General features: G+C 41.8%; 1 non-coding gene and 1 pseudogene across 1 annotated transcript; both read left to right on the top strand.

The window, feature by feature from the left end:
• Positions 1-12,843: 12,843 nt before the first annotated feature.
• LOC136519335 (small nucleolar RNA R71) lies at positions 12,844-12,952 on the top strand. The gene has a single exon (XR_010774886.1). It is a non-coding gene; the product is annotated as a small nucleolar RNA R71 (small nucleolar RNA).
• Positions 12,953-16,208: 3,256 nt separating this feature from the next.
• LOC136518190 (uncharacterized) lies at positions 16,209-21,553 on the top strand (annotated as a pseudogene).
• Positions 21,554-23,064: the final 1,511 nt, after the last annotated feature.

Genomic DNA, 23,064 nt, shown 5'->3' with positions numbered 1-23,064 from the left:
TTGGTCATACTCGTTAGCGAACTCACTGAGCGCGTCACTCGAGCCCGAGCGATCGGGACAAGCGATAAAACTCAGCCTCTCCGGTTGTGAGGAACCGAGGATGGGGTAACGCACACAACTCGCACCAACCCCTACTAAGGCCCAACGAGGCTCGGGGGCTCAAGACACAAAAAGCCTAGGTCTATGACCCCGAACTCGCCCACTCCGACTACGCTCCAAAAACCTAGGTCTGCGACCCTAATCTCGCCCCATTGAAAGCTCTAGTTTGGTTTTGGTGAATTGATGAAACCCTAAGTGCTAACCTAGTTCATCAAGTGATCATGAGATAGGTAGCACACTTCAAGTAGAGAAGCAAATGAAGATCATAACATGACAATGGTGATAGCATGGAGATGATCAAGGGCTTAAACTTGAAGAGAAGAAAGAGAAAAACAAAAAGCTCAAGACAAAGGTATAAACCATAGGAGCTATTTTGTTTTGGTGATCAAGACACTTAGAGAGTGTGATCACATTTAGGTTTGATAGCCGTACTATTAAGAGGGGTGAAACTCGTATCGGAATGCGGTTATCAAAGTGCCACTAGATGCTCTAACTCATTGCATATGCATTTAGGATCTAGTGGAGTGCTAACACCCTTGAAAATATTTGTGAAAATATGCTAACACACGTGCACAAGGTGCTTGTAGGGTTGAGATGGGTTTGGGTCCCTCTCTCCCTCCCGCCGAGCTTACGAGGCGGGATTCGGTGCTTTTGGAAAAATGAAATGTCTATTTTCTATTGTGCCGGATGCAAAATTCTTGGTGGTTGGCACATTGGAGCAAGGGTGAAGAAGTTAGAGTTGAAATGGAGTTGGTCGAAATGATGCTGGCGTCGGTCTACTGACCGGACGCTGGGTCACTCAGCGACCGGACGCTGAAAGGCTGCGTCCGGTCGAGCTGTCAGACGGCACAGTAGGCTAGGGTTGAGCACCGGACGCTGGCTGCGTCCGGTCAAGGTGGACCGGACGCGTCCGGTCAGAAAAACATGCCTCGGGGAGCTTACTGGAAATGACCGGACGCTGGGGCTTCAGCGTCCGGTCAGTTTTGACCGGAGCGTCCGGTCAGCTTCGTAGCCGTTGGAATCTGACGAACAATGTTTGAAGGCGATGACACGTGGCGTCCATCGGGCGACCGGACGCTGAGGGCCAGCGTCCGGTCAGTATGACCGGAGCGTCCGGTCAGAGCGCGTTTTGCCCAGTGAAGGGGTATAACGGCTCTATTTGATTGGGGCTTTATTTATAGCCCCATGGCTGGCTGTGGCTTATATTCTTGGCTATTTTCATTGACATAGCAACCTTGTGAGCTAAGCCAAAGCCCTCCCACTCATCTACATCATTGATTCATCATCATAGTGAGATTGGGAGTGATCCAAGTGCATTGCTTTAGTGATTGCATCTAGAGGCACTTAGTGATCGTGTTTCGCTGCGGATTTCGCTTGTTACTCTTGGTGGTTGCCGCCACCTAGACGGCTTGGAGCAGCGAGGATCGTCGAGCGGAGGTGGTGATTGTCTCCGGCTCCGATCGTGGTGATTGTGAGGGGTTCTTGACCTTTCCCCGGCGGAGCACCAAAAGGTACTCTAGTGGATTGCTCGTGGTTTGTGTGATCCTCATCTTGTGTTGGTTGTGCGGCACCGTATTGAGGGTTTGGCGTGTGAAGCCAATTAGCGCGTGAACCTCCAAGTGAGTGAATCGCCACAACGAGGACTAGCTTGCCGGCAAGCAAGTGAACCTCGGTAAAAATCATTGTCTTCATCATTGATTCCGAGGTGATTGGTTTTCATTGTTATTCATCTTCGTAATTGATTGGTTCATTCATCTACACGGCGGTATAACCCTCTTGATCACTCTCTTTACTTTACCGCAAACTAGTTGACAAGCTCTTTAGTATAGCTAGTTGTGAGAGCTTGCATGCTTGGTTGGTGTGGCTCTTTAGTTAGCCTTTGAGAGCACACTAACATAGGGTAGTGTCATTGCTCTTGTGTGAATTGACACTATCTAAACTAGAATTGTGGTAGGTGGCTTGCATTTTGAGTAGGCTAGCGCAACACTCGCTTCGCCTCATAATTGTCTAACCATTTGGTTAAGTGTTGTTGTAGAAATTTTTATTAGGCTATTCACCCCCCCTCTAGCCATTAGGACCTTTCACCCATCCGGCTACGCTTTCGACTGCGCTCCAAAAACCTAGGTCTGCGACCTCGATCTCGTCCCATCCAGCTACGCTTCCGACTATGCTCCAAAGCACCTGGGTCCGCGACCCCGATCTCACCCCTGACTCCAACTCACCCGATCCCGTGGCACGCATCGATGCTAGGATCAGTGAGCTCTGTCTCGATCAAAACTAACTTCCTCACCCAATCCCACGGCGCGCACCGACGCCAGGGATTAGTGAATCTTGTCTCAATCTCTCAACCAACTAAAAATGCCTCGGCTGTACAATGATGTCTTGGTTAAACAAGCTCCGTCCCAACTAAAAATGCGCACACACGCTCGCTACCGAAAAAACCCCCCAGACGGTTATGCTTGAACCGCCCGGGGGCTCGGGGGCTACACCCGTGGGTGCGCTCGCACGCACCCACCGACAAAATGGAAACCTCCTCCACTGACAACACAGAAAACCCCCCAGTCGGTTCTGCCCGAACCGCCCGGGGGCTCAGGGGCTACACCCGCGGGTGCGCTCGCACGCACCCCCGTCAAAAATAAAACCCCCCGAACGATTCTGCCCGATTCGCCTGGGGGCTCGGGGGCTCCTGTCGGGTTCATAAACCTAGGGTCCCTCGGGGACCGGCTTCCATGCCAAGGCTCGACCCAAGCAGGTAGCACACAACTCATGGGCTGGCCCAAGAGTCTAAAAACAACAGGCCGGAAGGGCAGTCCAGTCACCAACCAGAAGGTCTGGCCAAAGAAGAACAACACCCGCTCGTCGACTACTTTGGCCCACCTCTCCGACCGGAGCGCTCGCTTTGGACTCCAGCCGCCTCTGGACGGCTTCTCCGATTGGAAGGCCAAGCCCAAGCGCTACAGTCTGACTTCGACCCCGCGTCTCTGACCAGGGTTCACAGAAACCCTGCTCACCGCTCTTCTCCGACTGACGCAACCAGGACCGACTGGGGCCATCTGACCAGGGACGCCCGCTCGGAAGGAACCAAGGGATGAACAGAGAAAGCAAGCCAGGGCGCACAAGTCAATCCACGATACCAAGGACCATACCCTGTACACCTGTAGGAACAGTACTCTACAATCGCCCTGACACAAACAGTATTGTAGGCGCCGATATTTCCCTCTATAGTATTGTAGGTGCCGTAAACTCCCATACGGTAAGGCCCCCCACATGCCCCTAGGCATCGATAGTGTTGTGGGCATTGGGATTTACCATACCAGGTGAACATGGTGAAACTCCTCATATGTCTTTAGGCATCAACAGTATTTGCAGATACCGACATCTTTCATTTATGAAGAAGGCAACGCAACCTCCCATGTGCATCTGACATTCTACAGTGACATCAACAGTGTTGTAGGCGCCTACCATTATCTTGTACCCATCGGCATGGGCAACAGAGCCTAGTAGCATACATACCCTCACCCTCTCACTTGTAAAGCTATCCCTTTTATCTATAAAAGGGGATGCGCTCCCTTCAGCAAAGGAGAGCTTTTTGAGTCCCTTTGAGTTAACCAACATCGATCAAGTTCACTAGCTCACAACCACAGAATCATCGGGTTCGAACCCCAAGCACACGCTTGAACACTTAGCGCATAGCGGAGCTCTTGTCGCTCTCGGCCCTTCCGAACGGAGTCAACCGGATCTCTTGTACACCCTATCTTTTTCCTTCTCATTTGTAACCCCACTACAGACTTCGAGCACCTGGGCTCAAGAATAAAGTCACCAACTGACTTAAACTGGACGTAGGGCACGTTGCCTGAACCAGTATAAACCCTATATCATTGAGTGGTAGGACAAAACTACAAATATTTACTAGTTGGTCACATTCTGCACCGACACTTGTAATACATATATTGTAAAGTTAAACCTTGGATCCAAAGAGAGTTGAGTCATACAATCAAATTAAGATGTGCATGTGTGTGGATGTATGGTGGATATATATGGTGGCTAACATATTTCTACTATGCTCCTTAAAAACATATCTCTCTTTTAAAACTTTGGAAATCTTTTTGCAAGAGAACAGGGGCTATCTTATTCATCTCTCTTCTTTTTTAGGTGGGCATCTGAGTACCCATTATTTTAAATATCTCGGACACTTGTCCATTTTTTCTCCTCTCTCTCTCTCTTTTCTTGTCTTTTTTTGTGAATAACTTTTGCATAGCCCCATGCCTCTTTTCTGTAATAAAACCTTTGAGAGATAGCAACAAGAACTTGGAGCATCTAATTGATGGAAAATCCTATGAACATATTTTTGGTGTTCACCCCAGAGTAGGAGTAAAACATTTTTAGGTGGATCTAGATGGAATGACATGTTTTTGCACCTACCCCCAGTGTAGGATTAGTGTATTTGTGGGTGGTGTGTACGTGATCTTGATTTTAAGAGCATGACAAAACCTCTCATAAGGGTCAACAAAGCTTGACTAAACTCAATGCAAAACAAGCAACATATATGAGTGGAAGTTTTTCTAGTCTAAATATCATATATGGCTCTGGTAGGAATTAAAGCTTTGTCATACCGAAGCTCATCATGTAGAATTTTTATGTTTTTCAAAAGATAAATCTCTAGAACTTTAGTATCACTTAGAATAAGATAAACATCAGCTCAGATCTTCTCATATCATATCCGTCAATTATCTAGACTTAGATCAAGCATATGCTACCCACGAGTTTAAGTTCAGAGCAAATTCTTACATCAAAACAGTCGTATCCAAAACTCGGAAAAATTCAAGGCTGAAAACTAGGTACTTAAAAGGAATTACAATAGGGCAACTATTCATCATTTCCATTGCAGGAGATTATCCTCAGAGTCCATTTTATTTAGCTCTTAAAAAACAAATTTAAAGAAAACTAAACACACCTTTTATTTTGTTTTCATTTTTTTACTAATATATATAAGACAAAGATAAATTTTTATTTTGATTTTAGTTATGCATCTCTTCCTAGTAACTATATAGCAAACTTAGAAATAAAAGGGAAAGCAATACTTATCTTGATACATGGGGGGTGCTCCTCCCCCAAGCTGGATGTTGTTGTGGTCTTTCTTAGAGTGGTTTTACCAGTGGATGCCCTTCTCATCCCAGGATGGAATGAGATGAAAATAACCAGGTGAACTTGCTCTTGATCTTTGTACGTCATCCTGTAAAATACCAACAAGAATACCAAAACTTATGGAACGGATTAGGAAAAATGGTTAGCGGTCAGCCGTCCGGAGATTAGCTGTTCTTTAGGTTTACAAATATTTTTGTATTAGCAGAATATTTACCTAATATATTTTGGATTTTCTAATTTTATGATATGCAGAATAGAAAATATGTATGCATGGTATTTTTAATTTTTATGCCTCCACAGTAAATATTACCATGGGTATTTACACCATAGATTTATTCACATGGGGCTTAGGATTTATAATGCAATGATGAAATGCAGTCATGAAACTTTTCATCTTTCTTTTACTAATGCAATGCTAATGTAGAAAATTAAATGTGCTAAAGTGAAAATAATTCATGCAATGCGAAAAAGTAAATATGGATAACTACCGATGTTACCTCCCGACGAGGGTTTAGATTTTTAAATCCTCTGAACAGGACTTGACTGGAGATAGTCCTTTATTCTCTAGGTGCATCTGTCGATCCTAGAGATGGAGACCTTAATGGTTGCACCTCTAGTGATAGTGACTCAGATGATGTCACCTTTTCTTTCCATACCTGTTTCGTGTATGGACTGGTCTTAGGCGGAGTAGGTTCATCTTCATAACTTCTTCAGGTTCTTCATCTTGTTTCCATTCATTCTTTGGGAGTTGATTCCTTTGGTGTTGGAATGATCGACGTCTCATCCTAAAGCGGGACATCTTCGGTTGTTCATAAGTGGTATAACTATTAAAATAACAACGTACCTTTTTCTCCAGGGAATTGGAAGTGGACTTGTCTAGATCCAACGTAGATGATTACATTGGTGGGGTTGAGGAACAGTCTTTCAAGGATGATGGGTGTGTCGTCTTCTTTTTCTCCCATGTCCAGAACCATGAAGTCGGTAGGGGCATAGTGATCATGTATTCTTACCATGACATCTTTGGCTATTTCCTCTGAAAATTGGATTGATTGGTCTGCCATCTGCAGTTGCATATATGTAGGAAACAAAGGTTCATCACCAAATAAATATTCATACATTACCTTGAATATTATATTGATGCCCGACCTAATGTCACTGAAGGTCTTGTGGAATATTCTATCTAACGGTACACTCGATCGTGGGTACGCCTGGATCATCCTTCTTAGCAAGGAATGGTGAAGCGAGGAGGTGGTCATACTCTGATATGAGTGTGTTGATCATATTGACTGATTCTTCTGGTGGTTGCCTGACCTTGTTCTTCCTCCTTCTCCTAGTATTCTTCTTCTTGGTCACTGTTGTTTCTTCGGACAGGGTACGACATCTGCGGATGTCCAGGAGATTGCAAGATGCAGTTCTTGAAAGAAAACTTCTCCTTTTTATCCTTGATTATGAAGCAGATCTTGGCACTGTCCTCATAGATGATGGCTTTCGCAGTGCTTAGGAAAGGTTGGCCCAAAATAATGGGTGCCCTTATATCTCCAACTATTTCCAAAACCACAAAATCTATGGGAACATATGATTGTCACACTCAAACAATGGCATCTTCAAGAACTCTCTTGGGGTAGCAGAGAGATGGATCTGCAAGCTGTAAACGCATGTTTGTGTACAACAAAGTATCTCTATTAATTTGATCATAGAATACCTTAGGCATGATGTTGACACTTGCTCCAAAGTCATAGATAGTTTCTTCGAAAATGTGAGGTCCAATGGCAATGGGGATGATAGGTCTCCCTGGATAGCTCTTCTTTTCAGGCAAGGTATAATCTATCCACCTTCTTGTTGATGGTTGTATATAGTAGTATGCTGTATTGTGAATATCGACAAGATTTACAGTTTCTAGATCTTCTGGTTGCTCCGGAATCTAACCTTTATCGGTCAGAGGAACAGCAGCCGTGAAAGACTTTTGTGATGAATTTGGAAAGATGATGGCTAATGAGTTTGAGATATCCATTATTGGAGAGTTAAGTTACTTCCTTGGTCTTCAAATCAAGCAATTGAAGAATGTTACTTTTGTGAGTCAAGGCAAGTATATTAAGGACATGATCAAGAAGTTTGGCATGAGTGATAGCAAAGTCATTAGCACACCAATAGAAACAAATGGCAACTTGGATAGTGATGCAAGTGAAAATATAGTGGATCAAAAATTATATCGGTCTATGATTGGAAGTCTACTCTATGTGACCGCATTAAGGCCAGATGCCATGTTTAGTGTATGCATGTGTGCAAGATTTCAAGTCTCACCAAGAGAAAGTCATTTGAAGGCTACAAAGAGAATATTGAGGTACTTGAAGCATACGTAAAATGTTGGTTTGTAGTATCCCAAAGGAGTAAAGTTTGAGCTAGTTGGTTACTCCAACTCAGATTATGTGGGATGCAAGGTTAAAGAAAGAGCACCTTGGGCATATGTCAATTGTTGGGAAGATCACTTGTTTCATAGTCATCAAAGAAGCAAAATAGTGTTGTATTATCAACCGCCGAAGCCGAATACATATCCGTCGGTAGTTGTTGTGCACAAATACTTTGGATGAAGGCCACCTTGAGTGACTTTGGAATCAAGTTCAAGAAAGTGCCATTGCTATGTGATAATGAGAGTGCAATCAAGTTGACCAACAATCCGGTTCAACATGTAAGAACAAAGCACATTGATGTCCGCCACTATTTATAAGAGATCACCAACAAAAAGGGGACTTTTGCATTGAGAGTGTAGGCAACGAAGATCAACTTGCCGATATATTCACCAAGCCATTGGATGAGAAAAGGTTTTGCAAGCTAAGGAATGAGTTAAACATATTGGATTTCTCAAATATGTGTTGATGCACCTCCATTTATATGACATGCCTCTCCTTCGAGCAATACAAGGTAAAAGTTGATTGGCATGGCATACATCCTTGCTAAGGACTTGTTTAGTGTATCTTGACATCTTTCATATGTAATAGGCTCATTCATGAAAATCAAATGAATTTGATGATTGTATGATACCACTATTGCTTCTATGATTATTTTGATCTAGTGGTAGCATATGACATGTTTGTGGGCTTGTAAACTTAGTGTTTAATCTAGAAAATGAGCTCTAAGTGTTTAACTCAATATAGGTACAAGATAACTCTTATTTGGAGGTGTGAAGAAGCTTGTCCTTGGATCAAACCGAGTTAAATATCTTTAGCAAATGATCTAGATTGGACCAAATTTGGGAAAATGATCCTCACCCCATTGATAATCTCAACCTATCTACATTTTGAACATTTATGGTCATTGATGACAAAGGGGGAGAAATAGTGTACAAAGATAGTGAAAAACACAACAAAGGGAAGAATTTGACATAGGGGGAGAAATATGATAAAGGAAAGGGATAAATTAAAACTTTGAGCACACAAGTAGGGGGAGCAAGCTCATGAACTTGTATGGTGCATTGGAATGTGCATTTCATATGTTTGCTTGCATGGCACAAGTTTTAAATTTCAATATCCATGCTTGTGTGGTGTATGCTAGTTGTAGGTTTGAATGATGAAATGAAAATCTAGCATGCATAAGTTTATCTAGTAATTTTATTTCCAAGTGTTTCCAAGTGGTATAGAGCTAACCATGGTGCTAATGATGGTATATTGGTGCACTCCGATTGCTATCACGCTTCAAAGGTCCATCTTTTATACCTTAGCATCATTTGGTAGACATTGTCCCCTATATTTCTTATCTAAGCATATGTGCAAGCTACAATCCAAACTCTTAGTACATATGTAAGGGGAGCAATTGCTACCATATGGAGTTCATAAAACTTATCCATATCCTTTTACACATAGTAAATATGCTTGGACAAGCAACATGGATTCAATTAAATTTCAATTCATATCTTTGTGAATGGGTTGTCATCAATTATCAAAAAGGAGGAGATTGAAAGCTCTAGTTTGGTTTTGGTTAATTGATGAAAACCTAAGTGCTAACCTAGTTTATCAAGTGATCATGAGATAGGTAGCACACTCCAAGTGGTGAAGCAAATGAAGATCATGACATGATGATGGTGATGCCATGGTGATGATCAAGTGCTTGGACTTGATAAGAAGAAAGAGAAAAACAAAAGGCTCAAGGCAAAGGTATAAATGGTAGGAGCCATTTTGTTTTGGTGATCAAGACACTTAGGGAGTATGATCATATTTAGGATTGATAGCCGTACTATTAAGAGGGGTGAAACTCGTATCGAAATATGGTTATCAAAGTGCCACTAGATGCTCTAACTCATTGCATATGCATTTAGGATCTAGTGGAGTGCTAACACCCTTGAAGATGTTTGTGAAAATACGCTAACACATATGCACAAGGTGATACACTTGGTGGTTGGCACATTTGAGCAAGGGTTAGGAATTTCACCGGCAGAGTGTCCGCCCGTAGAGTGTGGATAGTCCAACGGTGCCACCGACACCCTAGACAGAAAAGACAGAGGTCACTGTAAGTGACCGGATGCTGGCCTCGGTTGGACCAGGCGCTGTCCGATCAGTAGAAGCAGCGAAGACGCTGGCGTCGGTCTTCGACCGGACGCTGGGTCACTTGGTGACCGAACGCTGATAGGGTGTGTCCGGTCCTGCTGATGTGGAAGCGCACTAGGGGAGTCACCGTGTGACCGGACACTGGGTGAGTCTGGTCAAGCATGACCGGACGCGTCTGGTTGTAAAAAGTCATCTCTAGATGCTTACTGGAAACGACCTAGACGCTGGGGTTCAGCGTCCGGTCACTTTGAGCTGCTGCGTTCGGTCAGTCACTTGACTGTTGAGATTGGGCGATCAACATTTGAAGAGAGGGGACACGTGGCATGCATCGCGTGACCGGACGCTGAGGTCCAGCGTCCGATCAATATGACCGGAAGCGTCCGGTCACCCCATGTTGTGCCCAATGAAGGGGTACAGCAGCTCTATTTCATGAGGGCTTCTATTTAATCCACATGGCTAGCTCTAGCTCACTCTCTTGGTCATTTGTATTGACATAGCAACCTTGTGAGCTTAGCCAAAGCTCTCCCACTCATCTTCATCATTGATTCATCATCTTTGTGAGATTGGGAGAGAATCCAAGTGCATTGCTTGAGTGTTTGCATCTAGAGGCACTTGGTGTTCGTGTTTCGCTATGGGATTCACTTGTTAGTCTTGGTGGTTGCCACCACCTAGATGGCTTGGAGCAGCAAGGATCATCGAGCGGAGGGTGGTGATTGTCTCTGGCTCCGATCATAGTGATTGTGAGTGGTTCTTGACCTTTCCCCGGCGGAGAGCCAAAAGGTACTCTAGTGAATTGCTCGTGGCTTGTGTGATCCTCATCTTGTGTTGGTTGTGCGGCACCCTATTGAGAGTTTGGCGTGTGATGCCAATTAGCGCGTGAACCTTCAAGTGAGTGAATCGCCACAACGAGGAGTAGCTTGCCGGCAAGCAAGTGAACCTCGGTAAAAAATCATTGTGTTCATCATTTGATTCTAAGGTGATTGGTCTTCATTGATATTGATTCTTGTGATTGTTTGGTTCACTCCTCGATACGGCGGTATAACTATCTTCCTCTCTCTTTACATTATCGCAAACTAGTTATCAAGCTCTTTAGTGTAGCTAGTTGTGAGAGCTTATTAGTTTGGTTAGTGTCGCTCTTTAGTTAGTCTTTGAGAGCACACTAACTTAGTGTAGTGCCATAGCTATTGTGTAGTTAGAGACAATATAAACTAGAATTATGGTAGGTGACTTGTTTTTTAGTAGGCTAGCGCAACACTTACTTCGCTTTATAATTGTCTAACCGGTTTGTTAAGTGTTGTAGAAATTTTTAATAGGCTATTCACCCCCCTCTAGCCATTAGGACCTTACAAGTGGTATCAGAGCCAGGTTACCGTGATTTGAGGCTTAACAACATTCGGTGTAAAAATGGCTCAAATCAACAACATCAAGAAGCCACCCCAATTTGATGGCATAAATTATCCTTATTGGAAGTCAAAGATGGCCACACATATCAAGTCAATTAATAGAAAGGTGTGGAAGGTGGTAGAAACCAAAATTGAGATTGGTGATCCGGAGAATCCCACCGCGGCCGAAGAAGTGCTTCTCCAAAACAATGACTTTGCTCTAAGTGCCATTCATGATGCAATTGATGAGAGAACATTTGAACAAATAAAGAATATTAAGATGGCTCATGAGGCTTGGAAGAAGTTAGAAGAATCATTTGAGGGCACTCAAACCGTGAAGGGTGCAAAGGTATACATTCTCAAAGAGAAGTTTGCAAGCTTCAAGATGAAGGAGAATGAGAGTGTGCCAGAGATGTTTCATAGGCTTCAAGTGCTTGTCAATGATCTCAAAGCACTTGGAGAAGAGGTGAAGGACAAGGACTTCTCCCACAAGTTCTTGATATGCTTGCCTTCAAGATTTGGCATATTGGTCACTATTCTAGTGAGGAGTGGTTTGGACACCATGACACCAAACCAAGTGTTGAGAGATATAATGACCGATGATATATATAGAGATGATGATGAGAAGGAAGAAAAGAAGGTGAAGAAAGATGAGAAGAAGGATGAGAAGAAGAAGAGCATGGCATTCAAGGCCACATCATCCAAGGGCAAGGCAAACTAGTTATCAAGCTCTTTAGTGTAGCTAGTTATGAGAGCTTGTTAGTTTGGTTAGTGTCGCTCTTTAGTTAGTCTTTGAGAGCACACTAACTTAGTGTAGTGCCATAGCTATTGTGTGGTTAGAGACAATATAAACTAGAATTGTGGTAGGTGGCTTGCTTTTTAGTAGGCTAGCGCAACACTTGCTTCGCTTCATAATTGTCTAACCAGTTTGTTAAGTGTTGTTGTAGAAATTGTTAATAGCCTATTCACCCCCCTTTAGCCATTAGGACCTTACAAGCCGACAGCTGAGCTATTTGTGATTCTATCATTTTATTAAAGCTATGCTAGTTTTTAATGGCACAGGAGAGGTTATCCATTTTATTACTCATATTTTCTAAAACTTATCATTGGAAACTAATTTCCTAGATAAGTCCTCTATAATTTTAGCTTGGTCAGAAATCAACTCTCTCAAGGGTGATTGATTATTGAAATTATTATAATTATTACCTTAAGGGTTACCTTGATAATTACCTTGATAGTTCGGCCTCTGTTGCTGATTCCATCCTTGATTCTGTTAAGGACGAAAGTAGTTGTTGTTGACGATGTTCACATCCTCATGGATTTTAGGGCAGCTGTTCCCTGAATGCCCAGTGTTTCCACACTCTTCACACGTCATGCGGGAATCATGAATATGCATGACTTCTTGCGTCTCATTGGCTCGGTCTTCGAGCTTCTTCATCAGTACGTCCATCTTGGCAGACAGCACGTCTACTTCCTTGAGTTGATGCATACCTCCACTTCTCTTGTGGGTCTGAACTCGTTCTTCATTCCAACCTTGGTTGGAGGCCATCTTCTCCATAAGAGTTGTTGCAGCTGGGAGTGTGAGTGACAGAAAAGCTGCTCCAGCAGCAACATCCATAGTTTCACGGGTACTGTTGGTCAACTCTTGATAGAAAGTCTACATGAGTATCCAATTCTCCATCCCATGATGAGGACATTCCGTAATGTAATCTTGAAAGCGTTCCCATGCCTCAGGGACAGATTCATCATGTTGTTGCTAAAAACTTGAGATTCTCCCACGTAGAGCATTGGTCTTGCCTGTGGGAAAGAACTTTGCTAGGAAGACAGTGGAGCAGTTATCCCATGTAGTATTTCTATCTTTGTTGGCATAGAACCACTGCTTTGCCTTCCCTAAGAGTGAGAATGGGAAGAGGCGAAGTAGTATGGCGTCTCTGGTTACTCCTTTGATGGTGAAAGTGCTACAGATCTCTAGAAAGTGTTGGAGATGAGCACTCGCATCTTCGTGTGCCTTCCCACAAAACTAGCTTGCTTGCACCATGTTGATGAGAGCTGGCTTGAGCTTGAATCCATTGTCTCCGATGTTGATCGCCGGTCCAGTACGGATGTTGGCCATAGTTGGAGCAGAGAACTCATGGAGAGTCTTATCACTTGTTTTAGTAGCCACATAATGTATGTCTACATCTCTTAACATTACTTTACTAGGTTGTCATCCCTAGTGATGATGCCAGAAATGCTTGTTGGTACTACTTAGCATTACTATTAGAATAATACTAAGTAGCTCTTTATTATTTTATATGACTAGGAAGAAAAAATAAATAAATATATATATATAAATAAAAGGGATCTGCAAGCGCACAGATAATATACCATTGTAGCACTTCATCTGGGAGTATTCTAGGTATCATTATTAATATTTTTACCACAGAGAAGGTCTAGCAAGGACATGTATTAATAACTTATACTATTGATGGAGAAGTAAAACATAACCAAAATTCTACTCACAATAGGGGTAAGTCAAGAGGTAAATGTATATATGAATAGTGCATAATAACTGATCATTGATCACTTAGAGTACTCCTTTCTATGGCATTAGCATGGTTAAGTAGAATATTAGAGAAATAATTCCTAAGTCATTCTTAATTACAATTCAAAGCATACATTGATTAGTGCAATTACACCTAGTAATCATGGCTAAGATCAACTTTCTATCTACACATAAGGGATATTACTAAGAAAGATTAAGAATAGAGCTTGTCTTCCTTCGTAACTAAATCCTACTTGTAGACCTATATTCGGGGAGTGGACTACAAATTATTCAACGGGAGTGTCACATTCGCGATCTACCACATGGCCCGGAATATAGGGTGTATCCACAGGTAAACAACGTATAAGCACCATGCTTACACAATGTCGACCACTCACCCCGTGTACTTTGGAGCAAGCGCTATACGAACTTATGCATGAATATAATGATAATCTAACTATACTAAGCATATAATCAAAGTAGACGATGAACATTATAACTAGGAATATGATAAATGTGAAGATGAATATTATAACAATTGTAGCAAACATATAAAAATAATGAGAGATGAAGGGCGGGCCTGGTGCAAGCGGTAGAGTCTTACCGCCTGTGACCGGAAGGTCTCGGGTTCGAGTCGCGGTCTCCTCGCATTGCACATGCGAGGGTAAGGCTTGCCACTAACACCCTTCCTCAGACCCCGCACAACGCGGGAGCTCTCTGCACTGGGTACGCCCTATATAAAAGTAATGAGAGATACAAAAGAGAGAGGGTACAAAGATTATACCAAACCACGCTCTTAACACGATCGGGAATCTAAGCGAAGCCTGCTTGCCTTCCTCTAGACCTAGCCTAACTAGCTATGCCCTAGAATATGGTGGAACTCTGAGGATGATTAGGGTTTCTATCTTCTCAAATGACTTATGCCTCAGGGGGTGGCAGGGGCTGATATATATAGGTCAGAGCGTCAATCCTGAGCCCTCGGGTCAAACCGACTTGAATAAACGGCGTAGATGCAATCTAGGAGGCGGTGGAGGGCCGACATAACAACGAGGGGCTGATATGTGGGCCCTAGGGGCCGACCGGCCTACATGTGGGGCCGGCCGGCGGTACCTCACCATTTGCTTCGGTGTGGTATCCTCTCGAGTCTTTTAGAACCTTCTGGGGTTGTTTTCGCTGTGGATAAGCGCAATTAAGTTTGACATCTAGGTCCACCTTGACGGTTTTCTGCATAAACCCTGTAGAAAATATAGATTCACTAAAACTCGTGGAATTTGTTAGTTTAAACCCCTAGACCTTCGTTGGTGATTATATTTATGCCCTTATGCATGTTATATTGACGGTTAATAATGGTTGTTAACTACTGTTAACATTATGAGCACGTGTTATGAGCGTGAAAGCATAAGCAACTGGCCAAGGGGCCGATCTAAGTGGTTTTTTTGTCGTATAGCATGCGAACGTTTAACCGCCGAAACATAAGTAAATCTACAAACCGATCAAACCCAATTTACGGCACTATCAATAGGTCGACCGAATCGATACAACATTGATAGTAGAACGGCAAACTACAAGCCTAGCAATCTATAAGCGTACTCATGTTTAACAGAATCATGGATGCATGCCATACACATGAAAACTCAGGCTATCGGCTAAAATAGCCGATAGAAGCATAGCGAATGGATGACATCATGTCCCCCTTAACGAGTAGATCCGTTAACCAACAAGACCTGATCTAGTACGCTATCAACAGGTTAGTAACGAAGACAGCAAACCAGAGATTGATGACTAACGAACCTATTCCTTAGTGGAAACAGGACTTCAAACACCCACTATGGTCGATCGAGATCAAGATAAAATGGCCGATAAACGGGATCTAACGTCAACAGTTGGATCTTAGCATAAAAACAGTCGACAAACGATAGATCGAAGGATAAAGACTGAGAAACCTTTAATCTAGATCGAGCAACAGGTGATATTATGCTGAATAGTAAACTATTTCACACAATATCGATAACTAATCCGTATCAAAATTTGTATGAGATCGAGCTGGACCGATGCAACTGTACAAATTTTGATATGAATCAAAGGATAACTTGTATCAGTGATTGTAAGAGATACGAGCTGGTCGATGCAACCTTACAATGACTGATGATAACTAACTTATACAAAGCTTGCAAGAGGTCAGACCTAACCGATGCAGCCTTACAAACAAAGTATAAGTCATGACGGATACTCACAAATAAGCCGGAGGTCGGACCTAACCGATGGCAGGTCTGCCTGCTCGAAGAATTCGCCGAGATCTACTCTACTCCTCCTAAGAGTGGCACGGGACCGAAAAAGGTAAAAGTACTTGTTTTGATTGATGTGTGGATGTCTATTACAATAGCCGGGGTTCAATATTTATACCCGAGGCTTGTCTACGAGTCCTTGTCGAACAATACCGGTTACAAAACTTGCTAAAGGGAACAAAACCTTCTAAATTACGATAACTTGGACCTCAATTTTTTCCTTTTATGAAGTTCGACGCGTCTTCTTGCTTTTCTGCCACCATCTCTCGCCCGTTGAATTATATCCCAGGGATAACACCATCATCATTTGGTTGATCCTGATGGTAACCTAGTTAGCCGATTTTGCTGAATATTTCGGCTTTCTTTAATAAACCTCGAAACTCTAGGTCTTCGTGTTGCGAACTAAATTTCGGTGTCAACAGCTCCTTGACGTGGGCACGTGGGAGTGCAGCGCGAGGCGCGAGGCGTAGGGGCACGTGGCGCGAAGCGGGTCCAGCGCGAGGCGTGAGGCGGGTTCGTCCCGGTGGAAGCGACAAGATGTTTTTTTTAAGTAAAAGTGAAGAAGCTGTGAGGGGAGTTGGCCGATCCGCAGACCCAGCAAAGACGCGCGTCGGTTTAGAGCATTACCGCTGTACTAATCGGCCCAGTCCAGTGTCACATTGGTGTAGGATAACGGCCCGGTACGTACAAGTTTTGGTGGTCGTGTTTCCCGTCAGGCCCGTCACGGTCACCAACTCGGCCTCAGACAGAAGGGAAACCGCCGCCGCCGCGTCTTCCTCCGTGAGCGCTCACATCTCAAAAAGGGCGGCAGAACAGAAGCCCACCCAGTCGCCGATGGCTGACGCGGCGGCGCAGGACACCACCGAGCAGCAGCTGCTCCACCTGAAGCTCGCGTTCCTCGCTGGGGAGCCTCCCGCCTGCAGTGCTCACACTCGCCAGGTACGCGCCACCGCTCGCTGCCAGTCAAAATCGCAACGGTACCCAGAGATCTCCCGCTCTGCCGTGCCCTTTTCCGAGTGATTCGTGATTCGGAAAGCTGTGGATATCTAGGTGACCTGCTGGCCTTGCAAGTGTATTGCTGGTAGCTAGTTTGGCTGGTAATTGGCCTCCAAAGTTAGGCATGTAAGTGGATATCTAGGTGACCTGCTGGCCTTGCAATTATATTTCTGGTGGCTAGTTTGGCTGGTGATTGACCTCCAATGTTAGGCATGTTCATATAATATAAATATGATAGTAATAACTTTATAATTGACCATCATATGGTTTCATCCGTACGGGTGAAGTGTCATGCTTTCTGTTTGGTAGAATATTCCCCTATTCTTAACTCCAATTCTCTGATGGAGTGATTTTGGTGAGAAGCAGGGTGGAGAGCAGATGAGAAGGGATTCTGATGGGAATTGAACAGGGAATAATGAGGAGCATGTTTTTTAGCCCCTAGGTTCCAGTGTAAATGCACTTCAGAATCTATATTTGGTTTTTTGTATGTTTGAGAAACTGCTCCAAGGACAGCTACCAAACGGCTCCTAATCGCTCCACCAACAACACATAGCTGCGATCATGCAACAAGTTTTGAGTGACTTAGAGCATTTCCACCAGATCTCTCATATTGCATCTCCTATAACTATAAGTTGCTTTAAGGGAGTACCCTAAAACCAACTTCGGATATAGGAGAGTATTGTTGCAGCAGATTACCTAAAACTTGTCTCCTATATCTCTTTGGGGATGGGGGAGAGGGGGTTGTCTCCTTTATTTAGGAGAATGCTTCTTTTAGGAGATCTCTTAAAAATTATAGATATAGGAGATTTGCTGCAGCTCCTTCATCTCCTAAAACTACTACTTTTTTAAGTATAGGAGATTGGATAGGATATCTGATGGAGATGCTCTTACAGCGACTAATTAGTTAACCATGAAAATGTCATGCAAACCTCTGATTTTTTTTTTTCAAAAACATACCCTAGCTCGTATTATTATTTTTTCCACCACGGACAAACCGAATTTCATTACTCAAGAGCAACGAAATTACAATAGTTTGCAAAAACAAAACAAAAACTTCCCCAACCTAAGAGACTGCCCAGATGGAATGAACACAAAGGGTTCACCTAACCGGCAACAAAGTTCCACCATAAAAAAACCATACAGTTTACCCAAACAATAACGCTAACAGAACTTAAAACGGTTTTAACCACTATCGAAGCTGCGACACTTATTACACACCCAAATTGGCAAAACAGCCCTAGCTTGTTTTCATTGAGAGGAAGATGCAAACCCTGATTTGGGGTAAATATGTGGCACTGCTATGAACCACGCATAAATTTGCTACAAGTTCAAAGAAGAAATATATTCAGAAGCTCTTTGTTGCTTCATATTTATGTATGGTTTTATTTTATTCGCAGAGAAGCTGGGGGAGGTTCTATCACACCACATGTCCAAAAAAATATTTTGGAGACTTGCACTGGCTCAAACGTAAATGATTTATTTTGTTGTTGTCTCGCAAAATTTACTCAACTAATACAAATAAGATATATGTTTGTTTTTGCAATTGAAGGAATATATAATTTATTTCAGAAAGAAAAACACTAATACAGTGTTGTTATTTAAGTTTCTGTTAATATGTATCTTCACATCATTGTATTGGTGCAGGTAGAGAGATGCCGAGACTATACTTATACAACAGTTATTTTTAAAAAGATTATATCTGAGGTTGAATTATCTTCAAATGTTGTGATTGATGAACTTTATGAGGAATTTGCTCAACGTATGTTGTATAAAGCAGTATGTAGATTTTATCTATATTGTATCTCAATAGTTGATAATCGATGACACTATCATAAAATAACTTATTGTTGCATGCAGAAAGATTCATTATTAAACAAGACAGATCATATTTATAAAGAAATATCTTTTCTCTCTTCTACACGTAAGTTGTCAATTCGAACTATTTAATTTTCTTCAAGAAATATATCATAATTATATTATGAATTATAATGATCTATAGTGACAACCCGGTTTATATATGTAGATAATAACATTTCTTCAAAGCTTGTAAGTGTCGTTGCTCGACTATCATGTTCTTCTAATATGCTTGAAGGTGATACAGGGTACGACATCATTAAACACTCTAAGATCCAGTGGTCAGATATTTTATCATACTATTTTCATATATTATTTTGATATTGTGGATATTTTACAATTTCAGGTGTTCTCTTTGGCCATCAAGTCTATTCTTGTCTGAATTTATTCTTTCATACCCTAAAATTTTCTCCACAAAGTGTTGCTTTGAGGCAAGTGATTGATTGTACTATTAGTGTGAGATATATTACCAGTATAACCTCATGTAAGAAAGTTTATGTAAATATGTTTAGCTCATGAGTCCAATAATTAAGCTCTATCAAATAATGATGCCAATTTATTTGGTCCATTTTTGTTTGTTATAAGGCTAACTAGAATTAAATAGGATGATCAATATTTGTATAGGTGTCGTTATATGCTCTGTGCACCACGATTTGATCCTGTATTTGTGAACATGTGTTGAATACATCCTCATGAAACTAATTTCTTATTCGTTTCATAATTTAGAGTAGTATAGACTACTTGATATCTCTGGCCAGCTACCTGAGGAAGACACTTGTAGTTTATGTGCAAAATTATCTAGATATTTTTCTTTGCACATAGTTAGGTGGTTGTGTTTACTGTTTTCTTTGCACTTGAGGAACATTCTCAGAATATGTTAGTTGTGGTTATTGCTCTAACGTTTGCATGACAAGCAGCTAGGTTCTGGTGTCGGTTTGGTGGGCATTTGTCTTAATTCTGTCGGTGCCTCTAAGGTATGCAAGTCTATTATGCCACTCTCCATTTGAATGACATATCCGCCATGGGTGAAAATGTGAATCATGTATGATTTTTGTGGTAGCTAAGAGCGGTAATTAAGCATGAATTGTTCAGTTCAATTATGTTCACAAGTTTCTTCAGGAATCAAAGATTAATTATAAATGTAATATATGTCATGCGGAATTCATTAATATGAACGGTAATTAAGCATGAATTGTTTAGTTCAATTATGTTCACAAGTTTCTTCAGGAATCAAAAGATTAATTATAAATGTAATATATGTCATGCGGAATTCATTAATATGCAGGTTATTCTTACTGATGGTGACCCATGTACACTCAGAAACATGAAGGAAAATATGGAACTGAATAACTTATGCATTGAGCAGGAAGATTCTAGAGTGCTAAAAGAAAGCAATAATAAGGTAGGTTAGTGTCCTTGCATAACTCAAGTATTGTGTGCAGATGGTTTCTCTATTACATAATCTGGCATTCAACAGTTGATTCAGATGGCGCTTCCGTGAGCATTGGTTAAATGCATTATTAGATCTAACTTGGTGATAATGCATTGTGGCATGCAGGTAGAGTGCAAATATCTTTCTTGGGAAGAAGTGTCTGAAAGCGATTTACAGGGCTACCAGCCAGACATAGTGTGAGTATAGAAATATATATTTGCAACATTTCTTTGTAGGCTTGTACACAGAATCATAATCATGGGAACCGGGAACCATGCTGTTCATCTAAAATTGGATTCCTAGTGCTTCAAATAGCCCTTGTAAATTACGTCTTATTTGAGTAAGATACTCAAGAATGGTAACAAAGTAATAGCTGTTTAGAGCAATCTGAAGAAGCATCTGTAGAGTTGTGATCAAAAGTGGTGCTTGCTATGAATTTCTACCAATATTTGTGATCAGTGAAGTGATTCACACAGAACAAATTTCAGTAGCTTAGTGTGCCAATCAGAATTTATCAAGGACATTTCAGTGTGGCCTTTGTGTTGCTATTTCAACATTTTCCAATTAAATAATGTTAAGTTAATCATTCAATAATTGTTTAGACATGACAAGAGTGTTAGTTGTCCATTCACTGTTTGGGTAGTACTTGTTGGAAAGTGGGTGTGAACTCATACAAATCTTGTGTTGTAGAGGCAGCGGTATCCCCACTCCTGAGGGAGGCAGGGAATACATTGTGAACTGCAGTAGCCTGTTTAGTGAGAGAAAAAAAAATACCTTGTAAAATGTAAAGTGGGCAAGATAACGTGTCACTGTCACTGCTGTTCATGCGTTCCTCTCTTTCATCTAAACACTTTCTTTTGCCAGTCTTGGCGCAGATATTATTTACGATCCGGTTTGTGTGCCACACCTTGTTCGAGTACTCTCAATGTTGTTAAGACGAGACCGTAGACAAGGGGAAACCAACGGAACATCTGGTGATGAATTTGAAACGGAGGCTCCGGTCGCCTATATTGCCACGGTGGTTCGAAATCCAGAGACTTTCGACTGCTTTGCCACAGCAGCTGCCGACACAAAGTTGTCTGTTTTTAATATTACCAGTAGTGCGGCTCCTTCGAAATTTCTCCCTTACATGCTATCTTATGATAGATCCAGTGTGCAGCTTCTTGAAGTTACATCGTTATCATAGAACATCGACAAAAGTCGATGTGCTTCAAGTATTTGTCATTACGAATCTCATTGTAAGGGCAAGCAATCATGTTATTTGCATTTCAGATGTTTACAGTTCTTTCATACTTTGTTTCTAGGTAATAAGAGACTCCATTCTTTCAGAGTTGTACTCTAACAATGAAGCTAGATGGTTTTGTGTGGAAGTTAGTTAATATCTATGGTCCAGCTCATGATGATAGGAAGAGTGAGTTCATAGAGGAAATCCAAACCTTGGTACAGAGCTCAGACTTACCTATTTTGCTTGGTGGTGACTTCAATTTAGTAAGGAAGATTGAGGAAAAGTCTTCAGGAAATGTTGATCTTTATATGATGGATGCTTTCAATGAAATGATCAATGTAACTGAGCTCAGAGAAATACAAAGGACTGACAGTCGATTTACTTGGTCAGATAAACAAACTCCACCCATCATGTGTGTATTGGACAGGGTGCTTGTTTCAAATAGCTGGGAAGACAAATATAATCTTACCTCAGTCCTTACTGCATCCTAGGCTGGGATTTTATCACAACCCGCTTATTGTCGATACTGGAGTTATTGTTCCAACTCAGCTACAGCTACTTTAGATTCAGTTCCCACTAGTTGAATCAAGATGGTTTCAGAGAGTGGGTAATAGACAAATGGCCTATCAGATACAAGTTTGATATTTTGGATCATTGGCACATCTTATCAGGCAAGCTTAGAAGAGCTATTAAGGGTTGGGGTCAAAACTTGGATAGTCATCAAAGAAGAGCTAAGCAGGATTTAATGTCCAGAATTGACCTCCTGGATGAATGGAGTGACAGTAGAGATTTATCACTAGCTGAATGGGAAGAGAGATATACTTTAGACATGTCCCTTCAACACATTTTGACTGATGAGGAAATTCAATGGCTGAGAAGAGGTGGTGAGAAGTGGTTACTACAAGGCGATTCCAATTCCAATTATTTCCATAAGTGTGCTAATGGAAGGAAGAGGAAAATGCAGGTTACTATGCTGGAAATTGATGGTCAAGAGGAGATAGATCCAAATTGTCTGAAAGACCACATAACTGATTATTACAAACAACTTTTTGGCCGAGCTGAAGTGGCACAGATGCACTTGGACCCTGATCTATGGCCTGTCAACCAGCAAAATGCAACAAGCTGATAATGAGTCTTTGACTAGACCTTTTACTCTTGAAGAGCTGGACATTACAATCAAACAGATGAAAAACAACACTGCCCCTGGTCCAGATGGGTTCTCAGTCGAATTCTATAAAGCTTTCTGGCCTTTCGTCAGAGATGACATCAAAGAAATGCTGGATAGATTGTTTGAAGGTCAGTTAGAGCTCTGGAGACTTAATTATGGTGTCATTATCATAATTCCCAAAGTCAAACCGGCTGTCAATGTTAAATAATTTAGACCCATATGTCTCTTGAATGTCATATACAAGATAATTACTAAGACTTACTATCAGACTGACTTCTATGATTGATAAGGTTATTAGTCCCTATCAGACAGCTTTTATCCCTGGCCAGAATATTCTTGAGGGGGGGTTATTCTACAAGAGATTTTGCATGAGTTGAAAGCCACTAAGAATTCTGGAGTTATATTGAAATTGGACT

The sequence above is a fragment of the Miscanthus floridulus genome, chromosome 17 (assembly GCF_019320115.1).
Source record: "Miscanthus floridulus cultivar M001 chromosome 17, ASM1932011v1, whole genome shotgun sequence".
NCBI classification, from domain to species: Eukaryota; Viridiplantae; Streptophyta; class Magnoliopsida; order Poales; family Poaceae; genus Miscanthus; species Miscanthus floridulus.
The sequence above is the reverse complement of the archived record's forward strand: the minus strand, read 5'-3'. Positions and strand labels throughout refer to the sequence as shown.